Raw genomic sequence first — 23,539 nt, forward strand, 5'->3', positions numbered from 1 at the left:
TTAATATGAACATTACATAACCTTACCGTTTGTTGTAAGTTCGCATTTATAGACTGGGGGGGGGGGAAAGACATACGTATATCACGGCCTGCTGGAGTATAGTAAACACAGAAAACATTTTAAAGCAACAATGTTGAAGATAGATATTTTTGTTTTCCAAATTTGCCGTCTTGAAGAGAAACCAAGTTGAAGATTTCATTGCAACTAATTAGAAATTCCTCTTTCAGGTATGTAATAAACGATCTTCGCACAAAATAATGTACGATACACGAGCGGTATGTTTTCTTTCAATTCTCGGAAATTAAAAAGCTCAACTACGTTTCGCTTTTTCAAACTTTTCCTCGAACATGAAAACTTCAACATACCGCTCTTGTAACGCATATTACTATTATCAACAGTAATCTCACTAGAGGTTTTGATTTATCTAGAGAAAATCAAAACTCCAGTGGGATTTAATTGACTATACACGATTAGAAGGAAGTATATAAAGATTAGAAGTAACAAAGTACTCCAATACAATAAAATATTAATTGACTTAGGAAAATACAACTGTCTTCAAATGTATTATTATACCATCTCAACATTACGCTAGATGGCAGTAGTGTTTGATGATTAGCTGTTTTCTTGTTATCAGTTGTGCCAACTATGGAATCTTCATTGAACTCTGTGGACGGTTACTAGTCAAGAAGGCTTTGTTGATTCAGTTTCATTTTTATTAAAACATTTGCATTCCACTTCAATGATCCGGATCCCAGTAATCAACGTCACTTGACAGATGATTTTCAATAAATCTTAGTATTAAACAATCTCTGATACGTGACTATCCATAATAGCATATAGCAGAAGCTATAACAAATATAACCTAAATAATATAAACAAGTGTTAGAAAAGTTTTAATTAGGGATGATGAAATAAACAAGAAACGTTTTAATTAACGACGATGAAATAAAAAATATACATGAATAATTTTAAAAGAAACAATTATTGAAAGTACAATTTTCAAATTTGAATGTTTTAGTGGTTGGTGGTTCAGTTGATGTTATATTGGACGTGTGCGTAAAAGAAGTGAACTCGATGATGTACATGGTGTATCCCTCAACTTATTTAGGATTTCCGAATGGTGCTCTTCATATATGACCAGTGATCTTTATTAATTCTTGTTCTTGAATGCCAGTGCGAGTCATATTTGAAAGTGCTGTGCATCGACTGGAGTGGTTTGTAATTGTCTGTTTTATTTTATTTTATTTTTATTTTTATTTTTTTTATGTCCAGACCAGCGCAGTTTGAAATGTTGGCAAACAAAGAAACAAATGCTAGGGACGCGATAAAATGAAACAGATGCTAGGGACGCGATAAAATTAAACAAATGCTAGGGACGCGTTAAAATTGTGCGGTAAGCAGCCATGATTGGTTGAAATACGTTCTTTTGTACCGTTTTATTGGTCAAAAGTAGTATGACATTAGTAAAAGTGTAATAGTCTCTATAAATTCCTAAATTTGTGAAAACAGTGGCTACTAAATTTTTAACCAAATGTATGGCATATTTTATGGGTAATCATGTTTTCCACTGGATTATTATTATTATTATTATTATTATTATTATTATTATTATTATTATTATTATTATTATTATTATTATTATTATTTCACTGATAATTTTTTTCAGCTGAGAACAATGACTGTAGACATTGAAAACAGAGACTGCGCGGTGTTGTAGCCTACCAGAAATACGTTATTATGTGGTACTTTTTCGTAGTTCTGCTCGCAGTTCTGTAGCAGTCACGCTCTTAGAAATTTCATTAGGCCTAAAGGAAAGGAAAATATTCGGTGAGTAATGGAATTGGGTGGTATCCGGAGCGTGCGGTCCATGAGCGATCGAGTATGGGAACTGAGTGAATTTCCGTGTTTTATCACGCATTTTCCGCACACTCTCTCACTTCTTCGTCACGAAGCTGCTAATGGCGTTGCGGCCGCTCGTGCTAAAAAAAATAGATGTTCTAATTTAACACACCATTTATTGCTCACATCATTGTCACTCAGACCAAGTAATAGATTTTAAGTGCTATGAATATGACCACAACGCACAGCTGTTGAAATTCAATTGAATAACGTAATAGAAGCTATTAAACCCGAGGATTGTATTATGACGGCATTCAATGTGTATTGTGGAGTGCTAAATGCTGCTTGTGCATTTCATTGGCTTGCCATTGCGAACGCACGCTTATATTATGGAGATACAGTAAATGTGACCGTGCACACTGGATTGAGGCGCAGAAGAGACGGACGATAGTCTCGCTGCTTTCTTGACCTCATCGCCACGCGCTCTTGTGAAAATCCCGGCACTCCATTTTATACGTGAGTAAGTGGATCCCGGGACCGTTGTGCAATTTACGACGAAATGAAACATGCCGGGTTCGTCCAGCCCGTAATGTGCCGCTCTACCGAGAGGCACAACAAACTCGATTCTAAATTATAGGCCTATACCGGGTGATTAATGAACTGATATGCCTAATTTGAAAAGTTGATCTCTCAGATGGCCGTGGTAAGAATACTTCCTAGTTCCTGTATTCATGGTAATATGATTATTATCATTGCTTGTAAACAGATAAATGCAGAATTATAATAATTTAAATTTACTAAATTGGAATATATACGGTTAGTTAAAAGTCCCGCACCACCTAAATAACTTTTGAAGCATACGGTTCAGTGACATGAAACTTGGTATGTGAGAATAACCATATACTAAGAACTCAATAATGGTATTACCGAGTTTTTTCTACTTCCGGTTTAACCGGGGGTAACTCCAACTCTCTTATTTTAAATGGAACACCCAATATATTATTTTATTTTTGAATAGTACTCATTAAGAGCTTTTCAAAAATTACCCACACTTGATACTTCTGTACAAATTCAGTGTTACTAAGTCAAGGAAACAGAAAAGTTTATCAAATATTAAAATAATAAACACGCCACCTAAATAACTTTTGAAGCATACGGTTCAGTGATATGAAACTTGGTATGTGAGGATAACCATATACTAAGAACTCAATAATGGTATTACCGAGTTTAACCGGAAATAACTCAAACTCTCTTATTTTAAATGGAACACCCAATATATATTTTTATTTTTGAATAGTGCTCATTAAAAGCTTTTCAAAAAGTACCCACACTTGATACTTCTGTTCAAATTCATTGTTGCTAAGTCAAGAAAACAGAAAAGTGTATCGAATATTAAAATAATGAAATACTCCTTCCTTAACAAAAACAAAGCTAGCTCACCTTCTAAATTATGTGTTCAAATTGGTAGCCCTCAGGTACTTTACAATGTGTCACTCGATCATAGAAACTTTAAGGAATGATTTAACCAGGCTTTAGGAATATCTTGCACCACTACCATTTTTATTTAACAGCACTGAATTTGTACAGAAGTATCAAGTGTGGGTACTTTTTGAAAAGCTCTTAATGAGGTTTATTAAAATATATATATATATATATATATATATATATATATATATATATATTGGGTGTTCCATTTAAAATAAGAGAGTTGCAGTTACTTCCGGTTAAACCGAAGTAGAAAATCTCGGTAATACCATTATTGAGTTCTTAGTATATGGTTATGCCCACATACCAAGTTTCATGTGACTGAACCACATGCTTCAAAAGTGTTGCGGGACTTTTAACTAACCCTGTATAATTGGTACAAACAAAACATTACAACAATGTTAAATCATCAGTCTAAGTCAGTGGTTCCGAAACTTTTTGAAAACGTGACCCACTTTTGGGAGAGACTTTAATTTGCTATCCCCTATTAACTTACCAATACTCAACCTCATTCCAAAAATACAAATTCCTATAAAATTGAAAACAAAGATAATTTTGCAAATCTGGCTTTCAGGTAGAAGTTTCCTGTAAAACAGGCTTGAATAATTTCAAGGGAAAAATTGTTCCGGGGCCGGATATCTTGCGTGGTTATAAAGGGAAGAATTGTGACGGTGTCGTGTATGGTTCCTGGGGTAGCTCAGTCGGTAGAGCATTCGTGCGCTAAGCGAAGAGTCCCGGGATCGATACCCGGCCTCGTAACAATTTTTCCCTTGAAATTATTAAAGATAATTTTACTTAAATCCAGTGGATATCATCCAAGCAACGACAAAATCATACTGATATGTTGCAACAATGACACGAAATATTACGTAAAAATTATTTCTATTACCTCTCCCTACTTCAAACTAATTTTGAACAACTTTTTGAGTATTTCCGGAAGAAAGTCAATACAATTACGACAGCCAATTAATCTATTTTTAGGGAGTTGCGTTCAACTGGCTAAAATTAAAAAAAAAAAGTTTTATGAAAAACCTCATTCAAATATGTACTACACTGATTTATTGTTGAAATTACACATCCTCGTTGACTATATTTGAACTAAAAGAATGCAAGAATACCTCTAGCTTTCAAAAGAAATTGCTAAATTTGTGTTCTTTGTAACCTGGTATTTATACAAAGAAGGTTTCTCTGGTGTGATTATTATCATCAAAACAAAAGTGAGAAATCTCCTTGAACTTGAATACATAATTGTATGTGTATCGAATACAGATACCACAGTTGAGAAACTACTTTCTGAAAAATAGGCACACTTATTGCATTAATTATCTTTTACTTTATAAATACCGCTAAGACTTACTGAATCATTTTTGTATATTAAGAAGTTGTTTTTGTTTTATTTTGTAAATCGTCTCGCGAGCCCCTTCAGCTCTTCACACGACCCTCCTGGGGGTGACGACCACTGGGAACCACTGGTCTGAGTTATTAGTTTCATTGTTACAGAAAATTTCAAAAGTTGGAAGAAATAGTTGAAATTATCAGTATATCTCATGAATGAATTGCGTGCTAATAGCTCAGGCGAGAGTCTCCCTTCGAATCCTTCGATGTAGGTCTACCTGCTGTCATAACGTGGCGGCTAAGTGAGTTAACAGATTAATTAATGGTGAAGGGCGGTTCATTAAATCAGCTGATGTCCCATACGATGTATTTATCACCAAGACTGTAGGCAACTACACGAAAATTAAACATGAAGTTTTGATGTATCAGTAATGAATTATTTTTGTGGTATAAGTTCCTTCAATAACTTCTTCCACCGTATAATAAAGAATGTATTCATTGCAGGTTAAATAAAGAAAACTAGAGATTTGTAATAAAAATCATTGTTCAACTAACCTTCTGTACAGCATTCACACGTTGCAAACGAATAGCCTACTTTGTTTATAAATCTATAATATTCTGCTTTGTTGGGCTTTGACGTTTAGTACAATACGTGACGTGCGTAAGATATAATAACGTTAAGTGAACGATAAATACATACTTACTTACAAATGGCTTTCAAGGAACCCGAAGGTTCATTGCCGCCCTCACATAAGCCCGCCATCGATTCGTATCCTGTGCAAGATTAATCCAGTCTCTATCATCATATCCCACCGCCCTCAAATCCATTTTAATATTCTCCTCTCATCTACGTCTCGGCCTCCCCAAAGGTCTTTTTCCCTCTGATCTCCCAACTAACACTCTATATGCATTTCTGGATTCGCCCATATGTGCTACATGCCCTGCCCATTTCAAACGTCTGGATTTAATGTTCCGTCAGGTGAAAAATACACTGCGTGCAGTTCTGCGTTCTGTAACTTTCTCCATTCTCCTGTAACTTCATCCCTCTTAGCCCCAAATATTTTCCTAAGAACCTTATTCTCAAAAATCCTTAATCTCTGTTCCTCTCTCAGAGTGAGAGTGCAAATTTCACAACCATATAGAACAATCGGTAATATAACTGTTTTATAAATTCTAACTTTAAGATTTTTTGACAGCAGACTAGATAACAAAAGCTTCGCAACCGAATAATAACACGCATTTCCCATATTTACGTTAAATGAGGAGTGGGCCATAAAAAGTAGTATGTCCAAAATAAAAAAACTGCTTCAATATTTCTTTAAATATAAGTGTCCAATTACACTTACGATTTTCATGCCAAAATACAGTACTTTCCGCAGTTATACATGAATGAAGTTCTTTTGGACATTTATTCATTTTCTTACATCAGCTATGTTTTGTTGCATTTTTTATTTAAAAATTGTGGACACAACTGCGTTTTGGAAGTACATTTCTCAAATTATTATTAGAACGAAAATGATTCATTGACAAATATAAAAAAGAGTATCAATATACAAATTCAATTTTAAGTTGTGTTACTTATTAATTTTCTGTATTTCCTTTTCATAGCCTACACTTAAAAATATGCATTTGGAAGTTGAAAAAACAACATTATTATTGCTTATGTACTGTAGGTCTACGTGTGTAAGGGGGGCGAAAGAGAGTGCTGGAGGGATACTGAGGATTATAAGCATAAAAGATGACTATAACGATGAAATGAATATTCATTGCCACGAGTAATAATTTAAATAAAACTGCAGTGAGTATATTATTCGATAATTTAGTCATTCCATCTCTTGAACATTGGTAGTGCTAGAAAATTGTCATTTCGTTTATTTGTTAACTATGTATTGAAGGATTGATGTAATGTGGTACAAAATAAGTGTTTTTCTATAAATTCTAGTAGGCTATTTGAAATTGAACACGTTTAATGTGATAATACTATTATTTTCAAAATAGTATCATAGTAATAGCTCTATTGATGAAAGCAAGACATAAACAGGAATGGTATGCTTTCTTTAGAGACGGGCTGTGAGTTCATTGCCTCGAGTTCGAACTATGAGGGACGGAAGAGTTGAGAATCGCAGGCAAGCTTCGTGGGCTCCGCGGGCTTGTCCGTGTCTGTCTCAGACGGACTATAGTTCATTGCTTCGAGCTCAAACTATGAATTAGTGGACTTGCTGTTTTACAGGTAGTAAACTTCAATCACGCGGTCTGTTCGTGCACATCTCTAGTTTCTAGCTTCTAAAGTCTAAACCAGCCATTTTCAACCGCTGTACCACGGCTCTGCCGCGAACGATCCGCTGGTATGCCGCGAGAAAATGAAAACAGTAGAGCTTGTCGTAGCAAAAATTGGAAAATTAAAAGTGAAAAAGTAGTAAAAAGTGAGTGCACTAGGATCAACTTTCAGCGAATGCAGTCCAAGTCAAGAATCATCTTTTTTTTTTTAATTGAGTTATTTTACGACGTTGTATCAACATATCAGCTTATTTAGCATCTGAATGATATGAAGGTGATAATTCCGGTGAAATGAACCCGGAATCCAACACCGAAAGTTACCCAGCATTTACTCGTATTGGGTTGAGGGAAAACCCCGGAAAAAACCTCAACCAGGTAACTTGCCCCGACCGGGATTCGAACCCCGGCCACCTGGTTTCGTCGCCAGACGCGCTGATCGTTACTCCACAGGTGTGGACCATTCATCCTACTCACCTTCTCTACCATCACTAGAAGTGTGTAACGTAGCCATGTGGAAAGCCTGTATACAGGGTGTATCACGAGGTTTCCCCCCGGTTTATGGAGGTGATTCCTGGTGTTATTTGGAACAAAAAATGTAAATACAGTAATGGGGTAACATACATTTTTTGTTCCAAATAACACCAGGAATCACCTCAATAAACCGGGGGGAAACCTCGTGATACACTCTGTATACATACTTGTGCAATAGTAACAATAACAGGTATAATTAAATGATTCCATCAATACAATCAAGAATTATTAATAATTGGTATAACCATTATATTATTAACAATAATTCAATGATGACGAGATATTGTCCGAGAAGGAACCCAATTAGAAAAATGTATTCACCACTTAAACAAGTAGTTGTGTTCTTATGCACTGATTTCCCATTTCTCGTTATCATAATTAGTTTTGTGTTCTGTTAATCCTATAATTAATTCAGTTCTGCTACAAGTAGCTCAACAATAATTCACTGTAAATATGTGGGCAAGAATAATTGGTAATAATTTAATCATTGCTATTTTCTTCGATGAGAGATTATCATCATGGAAATATGTCAATTTCTTAAGTGCACGATTTCGATGTGCTATTGGAACAACTTTCACGTAATGCCATACTGCGCATGTAGGTTTATGCACGATGCTGCCCTACCTCGAATGACCAGTTCCGTAACAAAAGGATAGGTCGTGATGATCCAATTGCCCTATCTGCTCGCTCTCCGAACTTGAACTCACGTTATATCTTTGGAGACATCTACAGAATATCCATCGATAAAACTGAAGTATGTGTACTTCGTCAAAGTATTCGCAGTGGTTTCCAGGAAATCTGAAGCAGACCTGGATGCCACGAAACGAAAAGAATATTAATGACAAAAAGTTTTCCGGTAAACGTAAGTAATGTCATTCATTTCAGGAGGTTATTCTTTGAGATATTTTAAACAATAAAGCTTAATACAATTTTGGTAGTTTTTATTTTCTTTTTGAGATAAAAATTGTTTTATATGAAACATTTGAACTATACACTGCAAAAAGGTTGAATAGAGTTGCCGGAACATTCAGCGTCATATGCCATTGTTGTATGAAGCTGAGAAGGCAGACAGGACCTAGCTGGTACGTAAATACAGAGACAAAGCGAATACAGTGTCATTCTATGAGTGTACAATATACGTTGACGTACAGCAGCCGTGGCGAAAATGTGATTCGCGAGCACATTGTGGCTCGCAATGATAGCTATGTATTTCTCTTGCTTCCTACCTCCTCCAACCCCCACCCTCTCACTTACTGGAGTCAAACTCTGTTCCATTTGTATTTTGTCTCTAATCTGCGAGTGGCGTATCGTCGCAATGCCTCTTTCGAAACCATGTACCTCTACAAAAACGAAAGTTTCAAGTAGGATGGGAGGACGCATTTTTTGCTGCCAATATGATGAGAATATTAAATGTATGATTTGTTTACAAGTATTACGAGGAAAACGGTTATATAACATAAAATAGCATTATACATTATTATTATTATTATTATTATTATTATTATTATTATTATTATTATTATTATTATTATTATCTCTGTACATCGATCCTTTTTCAGCAGATGTACGAATAATGCGGTTAGATCTTCAATTTAAACTCACAGATTTACAATGTGATGTTAAATGAAAGCTAGATGTAAGGACTTGACAAATGTTGAACTTTTCAAATCTTTGCCAAAAAATAAATATCCGAAGCTTCGTTCTTTCACTTGCTCTGTTGAAGCCATGTTTGCTACAACTTTCGTTTGTGAAAAATTATTTTCAACAATGAAAGTAATAAAAACCAAATTTAGATCACGACTGACAGACAAATACATTCGTGCTGAACTACGACTGGCAGTAAGTGACATAATTCCTGATTTTGAAACTCTGTCGCAGAGACATTCTGAAGACAGTTAATTTTAGATTGTGATAATGTGTCCTATGTTTTCTTATTCATATCTTTCTTCGTTACACGTATTAAACATTACTTTGTAACCTTATACTGTATAAAATTATATTTGAGTGCTTGTCGCAAGGAAAATGAAAATTCGTTAATAAGTCAATTGCTTAACTTCCCCTTCTGGTGTCCGCCTCCCTACATAGGTGCTATGCATGTTGCAGGTTACACAGTGGCTCGGCGCACGATCACATTTTCGTCACGGCTGACGTACAGTAACAAAAAAGACATTGTTATCAGAGAATTTATTTTCATAAACTTTGAGATCAGTCTGAAACTTGTCACCCTACTGCAAATGTCACGGCGTGGATATCCAAATGAGATGTTAAATCTGGTGTTGGTCTTTCTTTAGTATTCATGAGATACATCGGAACGACCTTGTGAAATATACATTTCATAATTTTTGTTGTTTTGAGATTGTCGGGAAGATGTATTCGATCACTTTTTGACTGACGAAAATGGCTTTTCCGTCCCTTGAATGATTTAATGTGGTTGAGCACACTTTCGATGATATCATCAGATATTTTGTTGTGATGATTATGATGTCTGCCTCGTTGATCTGTAGGTGGCATACCTGTAGACTTGAGAGAGTTCTGTAGTACCTGAACGCGCTTGTAAGAGATCTCATGCAAGGAAACGAATGCTTTGAAACACACTGGTATTTCGTCCGTGTCGTTAGATTTTAACACCCTTACCTTATAAGAATACTTTCTATAATGTGATTTAGCTACTGCAAAGAAATATTTCAGAACTGTTCCTCATAAGAGGAAGTAAGCTTATCATTTCAACGGTCAATGAACTTTAGTTTTTATATGCGAATATATTTTTTATGACTACCTGGTGTCTCTTTATTACATTATGCATTAATTGTATCAAAGCACCTAGAGCATATTACTATTTTTTCCTTAGAATTTATGGTCATTAAAGGCTTGATTTAAATAGCTATTAGGCTATATTATAACAATTTATTTGGTTTTCTTCTTTAACTCGGTCATTCATTCTCTTCTCTTATATATTATATTACTCTAATAGTTCTTAAGTTTAGATAATAGCCTATCATAAATTGTATGCATTAAATAACATAGACCTTTTTACTACATCAGAACAAAGTACTAACGCATTGCAAACTCTTTGCTCTTAAACTGCGAGTTACTACAGGAGTAGGAGGGTAGTAGAGTAGAGTACAACTTCTTGGTTGCTACTCCTTCCTCCGCGCAAGAAAAGCACAAGAAACATCATGCGCTCGAATGCTTATTCATCCTTCTTGCCGTATAGTCCTCATTTCATAGCGTGTTTGGGAAATGCCGTTGATTTAATTCCCAATACGCTCAGTCAATTCAAGAGAACAATGTGTTATGATGATAAAATGCTTGAAACAATTTTAGTTTTGTCCTTCAACTGTGCAAAAATTTGATCCGAACAAATGTAACTTTTCGTTCTGCGAAATCATTTTCCAATGGTACATTTGTTCGACTCAAATTTCTGCACATTTTAAGGACAAAACTCAAATTATTTCAATCATTTATTGTCATAAGGCACTAGTCTCTTAATTTGACTGAGCATATTGGGCTTTAAATCAATGGCTTTCCTAAAACACGGTATGAAATGTTTCATATAAAACAATTTTTATCTCGAAAAGGAAGCAAAAACGAGCAAAATTGTATTAAAATTGTTTGTTTGAAGTATCTCAATGACTAACCCCTGAAATTAATGATCTTACTTACGATTCACTCTGCATAGACTATAGGCCTAATGCCTACATTTATAATGCGATATATCTCATTGTGTACCACTGAAAAAGTCGTCTTGACAACTCAACTGGCAGAGCGCTGCCCTACGGCGAAGACGGACCCTAGTTCAAATTTCGGTGATGGTGGATTTTATTTGCGGTGGACAAGCCAAGATTGTGACAGTTTTCTCAGGGTTCTCTCGCCTTTCTCTCGTAGTTCCACCAACACACTCCATAATTCCACTTTCATTACCTTTTCTGTCTCGGTAAGTAAGGCACGACTTCTATTTTCTTGACGTCGAATTGATCGTCCGCCACGGTTTCTACAATAGATTAGTAGATGACACTGATGATGGATTTTAGACGACTTATAGATCTGCATAATGGGCACCAGAGCCCGCAAGGTTCTTTATTTCCTAACAGGGACAAGACGACGACTTCTGTAGATCTGTGTGATACGGAAGACCACCATCAGAAGTATTGTTGACTGAAGAGGAATGTATAGTGTGGCGGAGGCGGTTTAGCCTGGCAGCACTATCGACGCGCAACTTATTCCATCACAGGTGCTCAGAAAATCTTGTTGGACTGAAGTGTTAAGTGATAGGTATTTTATTAAAAAAAATCGACATGATAAGCTCAAAACTTCAGCACCAATATTAGTACTAAAATATCCATTTGGACATGAGCTTAGATATAAATTGAGGCGTCAGCCGGAAAAAGGGTCCATAAGCAAAATTCATGTTTCGAGAAAACAGAGATTGAAATATTTATTTTTATGTAATTGCGATTTGAATACACTTTTATCAAAATAATAATTTGCATTCTGTTACAATAATATTTGTCTACAAGTTTTTTGTTAAATAATGCATTCCGACTTGAATATTATTAGAGCATTTTACAGGCCCTTTTTTCCAAAGAGCAAGTTTATTTGATCAAAATACTTTCAATATGATAATATTTTAGCAGAAAGTAAATATCAGCATTGAACAGCGCACATTACAGAGGTTTACAAGATCATAATTATTTTAGTAAAATTATATTTCTTAGATATAGCTCGCAGTTACGTCATAAATTGTACCGAAAACGTAAGAGTCAAGAATATCTGTTGGGTTCAGAATAAATATTATAGGTTATTTAATATTAATGTACAATGGACTCACTTCAGAGTTTATCTTCAGAGTGCGGTTTACACTTTAGTGCACATCCTGGATGGACTCACACTCACTTTGAGGATTATCTTCACTGATGTTTGCTGAGTTCCACATCTACGCAAGGGTGTATGGGTTTATTCTGTTGCTACCTACCCGTATTGAAACGAAACTACGTAAGCAAGTAATTTTTAAAACGGAGAATGGAATCAAACATTCTTCCGAAAAAGGGCCTATAGACCTATGGGTACATTTTCCGGTTACCGCCTCAATTCTACAGTTTATTCTTGTTAGTTTCGAAATCAACATCAAATCATCAATTTTGATTGTAAGAAATTCCTTTGTATGCGCCATTCAGAAGATTATAGTTCTGTCATATTCGTACTAATAAATAGGGATAGGCCTATGCGTTTTTGTTTTCGCGTAAATAACGAAACTTACTTCAAATGAAAGTTGCTGTGTCTTTCGAAGTAGATTCTGAGAGACGTGTTGCTTCATAAATCGTGAAGAAAACTAAAACTCGAATGTTGAGTATAATATGAAATTTAAAAAGTTGTGGACTTTATAGCAAGAATAATTATTTCATAATGCTAAATTTTTTACTTCACGAAACACAATAAGCAACTGGAACAAAATTTCAAGTTTCATGTCTTGATATTGCTTTCTGACAGAGACCATGCTGTGCATATTAATGAGAAAATTAAACAAAATGCCATTCTTGACATTAACATTATAAGCGCTTTAGAAGAGAGTTGGCAGAAACCACTTTGTCATACAACAGCATTGAAATTGTATTTATTAGACAAAATGTATACAACTTCTTAGCCTTTTTTTTATTTGTTCTTCAGGCCTGTCTCGGGACCTCGCAGAATGAGGGTGATTGTTGAGTAAGATGGAATGATGATGATTAGGGGACGGATGTTGATGACCTAAAAATCTACTTAAAATGATCATTAAAATGTCCTTAAACTAATGGAAAAATGACGTAAAACTTAAAACAAATTACATTTAAATATTATTCAAAGTACACGCACCACAACTTCTTAAAAATTTGTCACCTTCTTTCAGCGACTCCCCTGCAAATCTCGGAGAGAGGAGGCAACTTCCTCGAATTTGGCTAAGATAAAGGAAAAGGGCATGCAAGAAATGAGGGTTTTAAGGGAAAACTATATATTTTAATAAGGGTTTATAATGTGTTTCAATCGGTGGTGGTACATGTCAGTGCCTTCATTCTCCGTCTCCTCCTTCCGTTCTTCATTTTCGTTAGCAGATCTTCCAGATGGGGGAGTGTGAATGACAAAACAAATTGTGGTTGCAGCTTGCATTTCTTGCAATCTTTGTGTTAAAAATACTGTCCTTCCCTTCTATGGGGACAGAACGCACTGTCCAGGATATGGTGAAAGTTTCTCCCCTTCCAAAAAAAATTCTAAAGACACCCTCATACCGACAAAAAAACAGTAGCATTCAAAGCCCTCACTTAAACTAAGCTGTTGTCAAGCATTTTATATTACTGTACTTCCGTTGTGTGAGGTGAAGCCTCCAATGAAATGAGGGATGGTCTTTACAGTTTATTTCAAATTATAAAACTCAAACTTCGCTATTATTCACTTATTCAGTAGGTAATTACTACTGACCTATTTGCTTAGAAAAAGATTTAACAGACCTATCGGCAAAGAAGAAAGTAAAATGTATTCCAAATGATCTAAAAGTTCTTCAGAGTATTAAAAATGACCAAAAAATGGCGAAAAAAAATATAAAAATGACCTATTAGTTCAAAAACGTCGAAAAATGCAAAAAAAAATGCAATATAAAAAGTTAATTTTTCACGTTGATATAGGAAGGATTTCTATATTAATAGGCATCGTCCTAATGTGAAAATTAAGAATATGACTTTTCATCAACATCCGCCCCCTGATTTTGATAATGGTGAGGGGAAACGAGAGAACCCCTAGAAAAGTCCCTCGCGCCCGCTTTCTCCTTCGTGTAGGGCGGGGATCGAATCCGGGCTTCTACGTTGGAATGTAGAGAGTCTAACCACTCCGCAACGGGCGATCATAGTAAAATATAATGCACTCATAATTTCATACTTAAATATTTATAAATTCTATGGTAAATTTCAGACACCTAAATCCTTGGAACATAGCATCATATTACGGAAAGGCTTTTAAAATACAGGGAGTCAAATCTATGTAAGGGACTGACACACTTGCCATCTCTCGGCACTACAATCTGGCAAGCAGATCGCGAATTTTCGAGGATAACATTCTTGCTATCACATGGCACTGCAGTATGGCAAGTGATCTTTCGAGTAATTAGTGGATTATATTTATTCACGGAAATTAAGGGATTCTTACCTGAGTTTTTTTACCAGTTTAGTAAAATTGTCTGAAATTTCCTTATCAGCTTCTGGAGTCTATTGAGAAATACGTATTATAAACACGGTTAGATACAGTACAGCAACGCCTTTTCTTCGTTCATAGGTATCTACTGAAGAAGAAAATGTACGAGTTGTGTTTACGAAAGTTTCGGCGGCGCTTTTTAGAAAATACAGAATCATCAAAACATTATGTCAAGTTATTTAATAAGTGACAGAAGTATGTTTCGTTCTCAATAAAAAAAATTGCACTCGGTTTATATGCTTATTAGTGAGTGTGAGCTCCGGTGAATATTACAGAACTTCATACATCGCTGCAGTAGGGCCTATATGTATAGAAGATAATGGAGAATATTTTGAATAACTGCTCGGAAAATCAGATAAATTATCTACATTTCCTTGAATAAATAATTCACTTGTTCCGCGAAAGATCACTTGCCACACTGCAGTGCCGTGAGACGGCAAGAATGTTTGTGCGAGATCGTGCGTATTTGCTTGTTTTCCGCACAGAACCAATACGCGGTAAGTGTGAAATACCACATTCAGTATTCCCAACGTAACACACATAACAATTTCCCTCTTCTTACCGCTTAAGCGCGACATTCATTTTACTGCTTTAGGCTTTTAACATATTATTTTAGAGACGTTTAACATAGTAATAATTATAAATTGGAAACTTACCACTGCAATTTCACCCAAATTGCAATGTTAATTATTGTTTTTAAATATTTGCAAAAATTAAGTAAAGTCTACTACTCCACGAAACTTATTGCATTCCTGATACAAGTAACATTAAGGAAGCCGTGAAAAAATCAACGAGATTCCAGATGCCGATGTTGTTACTGCAATATGTTATATAAATAATGTTGTTAAAATATTAAAATGAAAAATAAATCATTACATAACCGTACCGTTTGTTGTAAGTTCGCATTTATAGACTGGGGGGGGGGGAAAGACAGACGTATATCACGGTCTGTTGGAGTATAGCAACACAGAAAGCATTTTATAGCAACAATGTTGAAGAAAGATATTTTGCTTTTCCGAAGTTGCCGTCATTAAACAGAAACCAATATGGAGATTTCATTGCAACTAATTATAAATTCGTCTTTCAGGTATGTAATAAACGATCTTCGCACAAAATAATGTACGATACACGAGCGGTATGTTTATTTTCATGTTCTCGGAAATTAAAAAAGCTCAACTACGTTTCGCTTTTTCAATCTTTTCCTCGAACATGAAAACGTCAACATACCGCTCTTGTAACGTATATTACTATTTCCGCGATAGCTGCCGATCTGATTTCCTGACTGTAGTGCCAAATTGAAACAGCATCCAAATAGCACCGACAAGCCTCGATAATAATTTATACTGGATTCTTATACTTCTTTCTTCACTCTAAGAATTGGGATGGATTTTATTTTATATTAATATGTGAATATTTCCCTGACGAGATCGGCAAGGACATCACATTGAAACAAAAAAAGAATCTATGCCATAACTTTTCGGGATTCTCACTTACTACAGAAGAACTCTGTGAGCCACCGGCGTGGCTCAGTCGGTTAAGGCGCTTGCCTGCCGATCTGAAGTTGCATTCGGGCGCGGGTTCGATCCCCACTTGGGCTGATTACCTAGTTGGGTTTTTTCCCAACCGTAATGTGAATGTCAGGTAATCTATGGCGAATCCTCGGCCTCATCTCGCCAAATACCATCTCGCTATCACCAATCTCATCGACGCTAAATAACCTAGTAGTTGATACAGCGTCGTTAAATATCCAACTTAAAAAAAAAGAACTTTGTGAGGCTTAAACAGGAGAATGGTAAACGAAGTCCCGATAGTACGAACATTAATTACGGTGATGTTAATATTTTACTTAAACCAGGATGGGAGCTTGTTTCATAAGGATGAGATTGCAGGTATTATTCAGGAAGTGTAGACCATTGGTTGTAGGTTTATATACAGGCTATGATTATGTCAGTGTTGATTGCTATGAGCAGATTGCCTTTAGTCAAAATTTTGTTTTATTTTTCACAGTCATGTGAATAATATTTCGAATCGGCGAATAGCTAACGTTTTGTTGGCTATTTTGATGCTCTAATTAAATCATCCGCTATTGTCTTGCTCAATGTTAACAGGTATTTACGAGTTTGTAGCAGTACACGTAATTTAATAGTACAGAATAATGTAAAACCTTTGTTAAAAGGCACATCAATACTCACTGCCTTCTGGCAGGTTGTTTTCAGTACATTTTTTCCCCATCATCTGCCAGGATTGCAAAATCAATTTGGTAGTGACCTATGCCGTCGCGTGTTTGTGTAGAAAAGTTTTGAAGCTACTTGTTTGATGGAAAATTTTCCAGAGCAAATGTCAATTGACATTGCTATTACATCTGCTAAAAGCACTAATGCTGTTCCTACTGTTGATATTATTGCTACTACTGGGTGCGTCAAAAACACCTGACGGTTTTTGCAATGCAAAACCACCTCATTCTAGTGCCGAGGTCATGGAAAGAATGGGGCTCTACCTCCATGCCCCCAAGCTCCTTCATGGCATGTTACGGGGATACCTTTTTTATCTTTTTAATACAAATCATATCCGCTGAATGTCGCTGCTGTCACTCCATAGCCCAGTCAGTGAACACACGGCGCACTCTTTGGTCATTTGGTTTCGGTTCTTGAGTAAAAAAATTTTGTAAGTTTGTAATTTCAAGTCCAGATTCAAAATCTGCCAGTTGTGGATGATGAAAGACCCCACTCTTGTGCTCACTGAAAAAATTTATTTCCATGGATTCTCGCATACACTCTGACGAATAGCTACTGTGTTTTCATTGGAGCGTTTGCGTCGTTCACGTGCAGGCGTTGTTTGATTTGCGACAGAACCAGTTACCTCAAATTTTTCGATCAAACTCTAAATAGTTCTCTCGCAGGGACGGTTACGCATACTGTACACTTCACGTAATGCATGGAATGCTTGGCGAACGGATGACCCATTTTGATAATACATTTTAACAATTTCTACGCGATGTGGAATGGTGTAACATTCCATGATTGTTTGGCAACAACAACTGTAACCATGGGCAAAATATGACTTCATAAGCACTGCAGCTATTATATGTTAAAAGTATTGCACACTTACTGAAAGACCCGATATATGCATTGTTTTGATTAGGCCAGTCAGAGTAGCATATTTAGTATTAAATAGTTGTTATAAACGTAAATCGCTATACTAATAACATAATATGAGCAAAATATTACGACAGTGGTAGTGGAGTGAAATTAAGGTCACCTGAAACTAAGTATAAACTTATAATAACAAAATAAAAATCAAGCTGTTACCGGGATTCAAACACGACACGCTAACGTTTGTTTCGCACGCAAACATTATACACTTTAGCTACCACACAATTCGACTTCAAGCGTTTGCCAGTGTCCTTTCCACATTGTAGCCTATATGAGAGGTGAAGGTGGACACCTGGGACATTATTCGTTGTTAAATTCATGTCTTTGGACGTTTTGTGAGTTTTCAGTTTATCTAAATTAGGAACACACAACAATATAACAGGTCTAGATTCATTATAAAGATGATCGTATGGTCGCCAAAAGACGTCTTTAAATCGATCATTTTTTTCTTTCCACGAATGTACCTATATACAGTAATTGCATAAAAGTGCAATGAGGACGTGTAGTTGTCAGTAAAATGTAACTACAATTATGTTCCGAGAGAACTCAGAATAATTTCGTAGTAGTTTCTTTGGTAAAAATGGTGGAGTAGCTGTTCCATTGTAAGGACAGAGTTACGTTACAAAAGCAGAGTAGCAAAGCAAGTGGAATGTAATAGCAATTATCTTTGGGTCTGCACATCGGTATATTTCCGTTCTTCACAATGGCTTTTTCTCCACACGACTGTAGTTTGTGTGGAGTCCCAACCCTCCGTTTGGCTTAGAATACGGCGTGTAATTCTTTTATTGCAATTTATGGGACAACACAATGTATCTTGTTATTTGAGTGCGCAATGGGTTAGCTTTAAATTCCATTCTTTATCTCGCAATTATGTTACAGTAAAAGGAATGGTGGACTGTTAAGCAAAATTCTTTAAGAATTTTTACTTTTTCATTATACAAAGTATGAAGAGAAGATGGTGTGATGTTGCAAATAATCGATGTCAAGACTTTCAGCATCCCTGATACGAATAATTTGGTGTTTGGAATGTACGATTCCTCATCACACCAGACAGATTTTATTCACATTCAGTGTCTATAATTTAATTCTTTCGAAAAGGAATTCATACTCATTGAATAAGCAATTTATACTGAGATAGTAATGGATCTGTAACTGGAAAAATGAATGAAATTGCCATTCACTAAAAATCTCTATATACTTTCGTAACAAGGAATGTGTAACAAATGGAACGGCTTATATAATGTCTCCAGAAACTATTATATTAAGAGAATTATGTTTCGAATTCAAAAATTATATATACAAGAGTTTTTAAAAATCAGCATCTATATGATTTACTTTGTGAGATTGACAGATCTCTGGCCGTTACGGAAATAAGGGAAACAAAAAAAAAAAACCTTCGTTATAATGTGAAAAATGTTTTCTTTCGTGATTATCATGCCTGCGATTACAAATGTCTTCACAGACATATATGTATGACTTAAAGTTATGTAGCATATACATATTTCTGGGTCAAATTAAAGTACTGTTGGACTTTCCGGAATTAAAGCAAAGTAAAAACACGTTATTTTTCATAAAAATTCTACTTTTCTGTGGAAGGAGTCGAAAAATGTCCACTCTTTGTCATAAAAGGTGCTATACATAGACATTTCGCTAGCTCGCGCTACGAGCGTGCTAAACTAACCCCGGCTATCGACTGATTACTTGTACAGGATTCGTATCATATCATATCGCTAACACTGGTTTATGAATACGAAAAACGTTAGTTCGCTGATCATCCACCGGAAGCCCGCGCTAAGAATGTCTATGAATATGGCCCAAACAGTTTAAATCACACATAATCTTCAAAATGTCACCACTCAGTTTTAAGGACAGCTCAAAGACCTTACCTTTTATAAGAGTCAGCCATTTTCTGACTGCAGCTGACTTCAGATGAGTTGATGTTCTATTTACTTCCAGTCTACTGATCTTAGTGGAGCAGGGACGTGGGGTAGGATTAACAGGTACAATTGCACAATGGAAAAATCTGGACATGTGACTCATTGACATAGTTATTTTGACAGTTGATTCTAACAGGTGTATGCTCTTTATGACCTGAACCCATCACCATTGCAACAGAGAGTAACTCATTCGACTGCCATGTACGGTAGTGGCAAAAAAAACCGGACCGACCCTTGTAGCTGATTTCAGAGCCTTGTTCACTCCAGAGCACGATAGACTGGTAACTAAGACTTTCGTGGCTCGAATCCTGCCTGGGGAGGAAACTTTTTTTTTTGTTCCTTATTCAAATTTATTCCCAATACTTTTCGATTGCTGGTAAAATTCATGTTCTGGGAATAATAAGTTAATTAAGTAGTAAAATATCGCTGCAACAACAGGATGTTCTGAAATGAATGAATCATGAAGGATGAATCATGATGAATGATCATATTAAAGAAATTATCCCCAAACTAAATTCAGCTTGTTTTGCTATTAGATCTATGCAAAAGATAGTAAATATCAGTACCTTAAAAACTATATACTTTGCATACTTCCACTCGGTAATGAGTTTTGGAATAATATTCTGGGGAAATTCCACAGATAGTAACAATATATTTCTATTACAAAAAAGAGTAGTTAGAATAATAGTAGGTGCCAAATCTAGGGAATCGTGTAGGACTATTTTCAAAAAACTACAATAATGCCCATGGCTTGTCAGTATATCTTTTCATTAATAATAAGTATGTAATCATGAAAACTTTGCAACTAATTCAACAGTTCATAGCATAAATACACGTCAAAAAATGACTTTGATACTCCATCGGCAAGTCTATCGTGCTATCAAAAAGGAGTGCGTTATATGGCAGTAAAAATTTTTAATAGCCTCCCTATCGATATAAAAAATGAAACTCAAAACATAAAATTATTTAGGGCCAAATTAAAGAAGTACCTAATTTCTCACACCTTCTATTCTGTAGGTGAATTCATGACATTTAATAACACTTCATGAAATTGATATTAAAACTTTGTGTTGTACTAGTAGACTATATTGTAAATCTCGTTATATATATTTCATCTAGACTGTGACTATAAATTAAGATTTTATAATAGTATTAAGTTTTTTGACTTGTTCCATATTCTAGCTGTAAGCAATGTATGAATACCATGGAATGTTAATAAATACAATACAATACAATACAATACAATACTGGAAGGAACAGTGAACGGGAGAAGAGTTCGGGGTAGAAGAAGATACGAGATGTGAGATGGCATATATTAAAATAATAAGGATCATAATATACTGAGACAAAGATGAAAGCAGAAAATAGGAAATATTGGAGATTGCTGGATTTGCAGTGAAAAACCTGTCCTTGAGCAGAAAATTATGAACTTGGAGTACCCTTGCATGAAGCGAGTGCACATGTACACCAAACGCTTTCGCCGTTCCGTACTGGTGACTGGTGACATGTAACATGTAGCCAGGAATGCTGCAGTTTCGGGCGCTTGGAGTCAGTATTGTTAACAGTACGGTTCGAACCGTATACTTACGGTTTTATGCCCTATCCGTACGGTGTACGGTTCGAGCATTAAATCATACGCGTTAAATACAGTCCTGCGAAATTATCAATTAGGCCTAATTAGTTAGAGAATAATTTTTGCAGTTATTGTGCAATTTACAAAAATCTGTTCCGGTCTGGATATCCCTACTCCGTGAACATCCCTTCTTGTAGTCTCACAATCTGAGTTATTGACATATGATTGTTACGTGCTACGAGGTACTTAATCACAAGGTCTTATCTGTAGCAGTGGTTCTGTTTATTGTGCGTTTCCATGAACATTTAAGTAGTTCATTTCGCCTGTCTGAAAGTAAATAAAGTGTATATAAATATTGATTCTGACCTAGCGTAGGCGGAGAGGCTCATCGGGCTCAAGTCTCCCCAGTTTTCAAGATATAATATTTAAAAATTATATTATGTAAACCATGAAGAAACAATCCACTATTGGAATTGCGAGTGCGACACTGGAAGAAAAATATTATTTGACTGTTTCTACCGACAATGACTAATACTTGGAATAACAAATCCTTTATACAGGATGTTAAAAAAAAGTATCCAATATTTTAGAAGGTGCATCAAAACAAAAATAATAATAATAATAATAATAATAATAATAATAATAATAATAATAATGTCTAATAAACATAGGTCCTACGACACATATTTGCTGAGACCTGAACACTTGTTCATAGGAGGAGCTCAATGCGACGTCAATTTATGGCAATGCATTTCTCTGCCCTACAATACAGCAGACTACCAGATAATCATACCGTAGTTGACACCCCTGGCATGGAATGCTGAAAACAAAAGTTTAGTTGCGGATATGAGCGGGGTTCAGCAGAATGGTGTTGTGAATTTTCGTAATCAGCATGTGTGGGCTGATTAAAATCCCCATGTAGTTGTTGTTGGTGATTGATTAATAGGGCCATACGTGCTAACACAGAGATTAACTGGGGCTCGTTATCAGGAGTTTGTTGTTAACATATTAACAACAAATTTCGAAGAGTGCGTGATTCCTTACGCCAAAGGGCAGAGAAATGCATTGCCATGAATGGATGTGACATTGAGCATCTGTTATGAACAAGTGTTCAGATCTCAGAAAGTATGTGTTGTAGGACCCATGTTTATTATACATTATTTTCTTGTTTTGATGCATACTAGCACATCTTAAAGTATTGGATACTTTTTTTTAACATCCTGTATTTCTGCTGACAGACTGTTTTAAATCGACTGATGATTTTCAAAGCAATAGGGATATCTTATGCGAAGTTTTACCGTTAGATGGCAGGAGCGGTCCATGCGGCACAACATGTTGTAGGGCTGTATTACTCGTATGTCATATTCAACAGTCGATTTACTTTCTCACGCTTGTTGGTTTTCTGTGCGTACCAAAATTATATTTATAATTATTTTGTTTAAGCTAGTATAATTTAATATAATTCAGTATTTTCTTACCTCATAATTTAATTTAATTTACAATAAATATGGCGTAAACTTGTATAATACTGAATGATTCCCCCTAAGAGATGGATAGGGAGGTCAGCAGTATGCAGATTATAGATACGAGTAAATTGTTCATGAACCTAAACGAGAACTTTGAGAACGAAGTGCACGAATAAAAAAATAGGAATTTTGTCGAAGGTGAACAGTGTTTCTATTAATCATTAGTATTGTAAGTACCGTACACTAAAAACAGGATACGCAACCGCCAATGTGTGTGTTTTTTTTTTTTTTTTTTTTGTTATAGGGAAGGGACTAAGGGGCTTTAATTACTCGTATTTTTTTTCTTTGGTTGGAGAAAGATCAAATGCAATTTTTAATACGATTATGTAATATGTAGTAAAACGATTATTCGTGCGTTTCGTATGTTACGGGCTTGGAGTTTTGAATACCATGTAGGATGATTTTTCAAAATCTTAAGTTCAAACATGGTTTTAATAATTAGTTTACAGTAGGCCTACATTAAAGGCAAAATTCACGAAACGGATTCTTGAAGTGAAGGTTCACTACTTTATTATTTTATACAAAGACTATTTTATTCATGGTACGCCGAGTTAACTCTGTGGTAGCGTGTCTGCCTCCAGACTAACCGGCCCAGGTTTAATTCCCAGCGGGATCAGAAATTTTCTTGTAAAATTTCACTGTTGATAGTGATTCGTCCGTCGGATAGGG

General features: G+C 35.6%; 1 protein-coding gene across 5 annotated transcripts in view; it reads left to right on the top strand.

Moving 5' to 3' along the window:
* The window catches only part of Tpst (tyrosylprotein sulfotransferase), a 1,264,187-nt gene that overhangs the window by 659,724 nt on the left and 580,924 nt on the right, over positions 1 to 23,539 (top strand). The window lies entirely within an intron of this gene.

This window comes from Periplaneta americana, chromosome 16 (assembly GCF_040183065.1).
Source record: "Periplaneta americana isolate PAMFEO1 chromosome 16, P.americana_PAMFEO1_priV1, whole genome shotgun sequence".
Taxonomy (NCBI): domain Eukaryota; kingdom Metazoa; phylum Arthropoda; class Insecta; order Blattodea; family Blattidae; genus Periplaneta; species Periplaneta americana.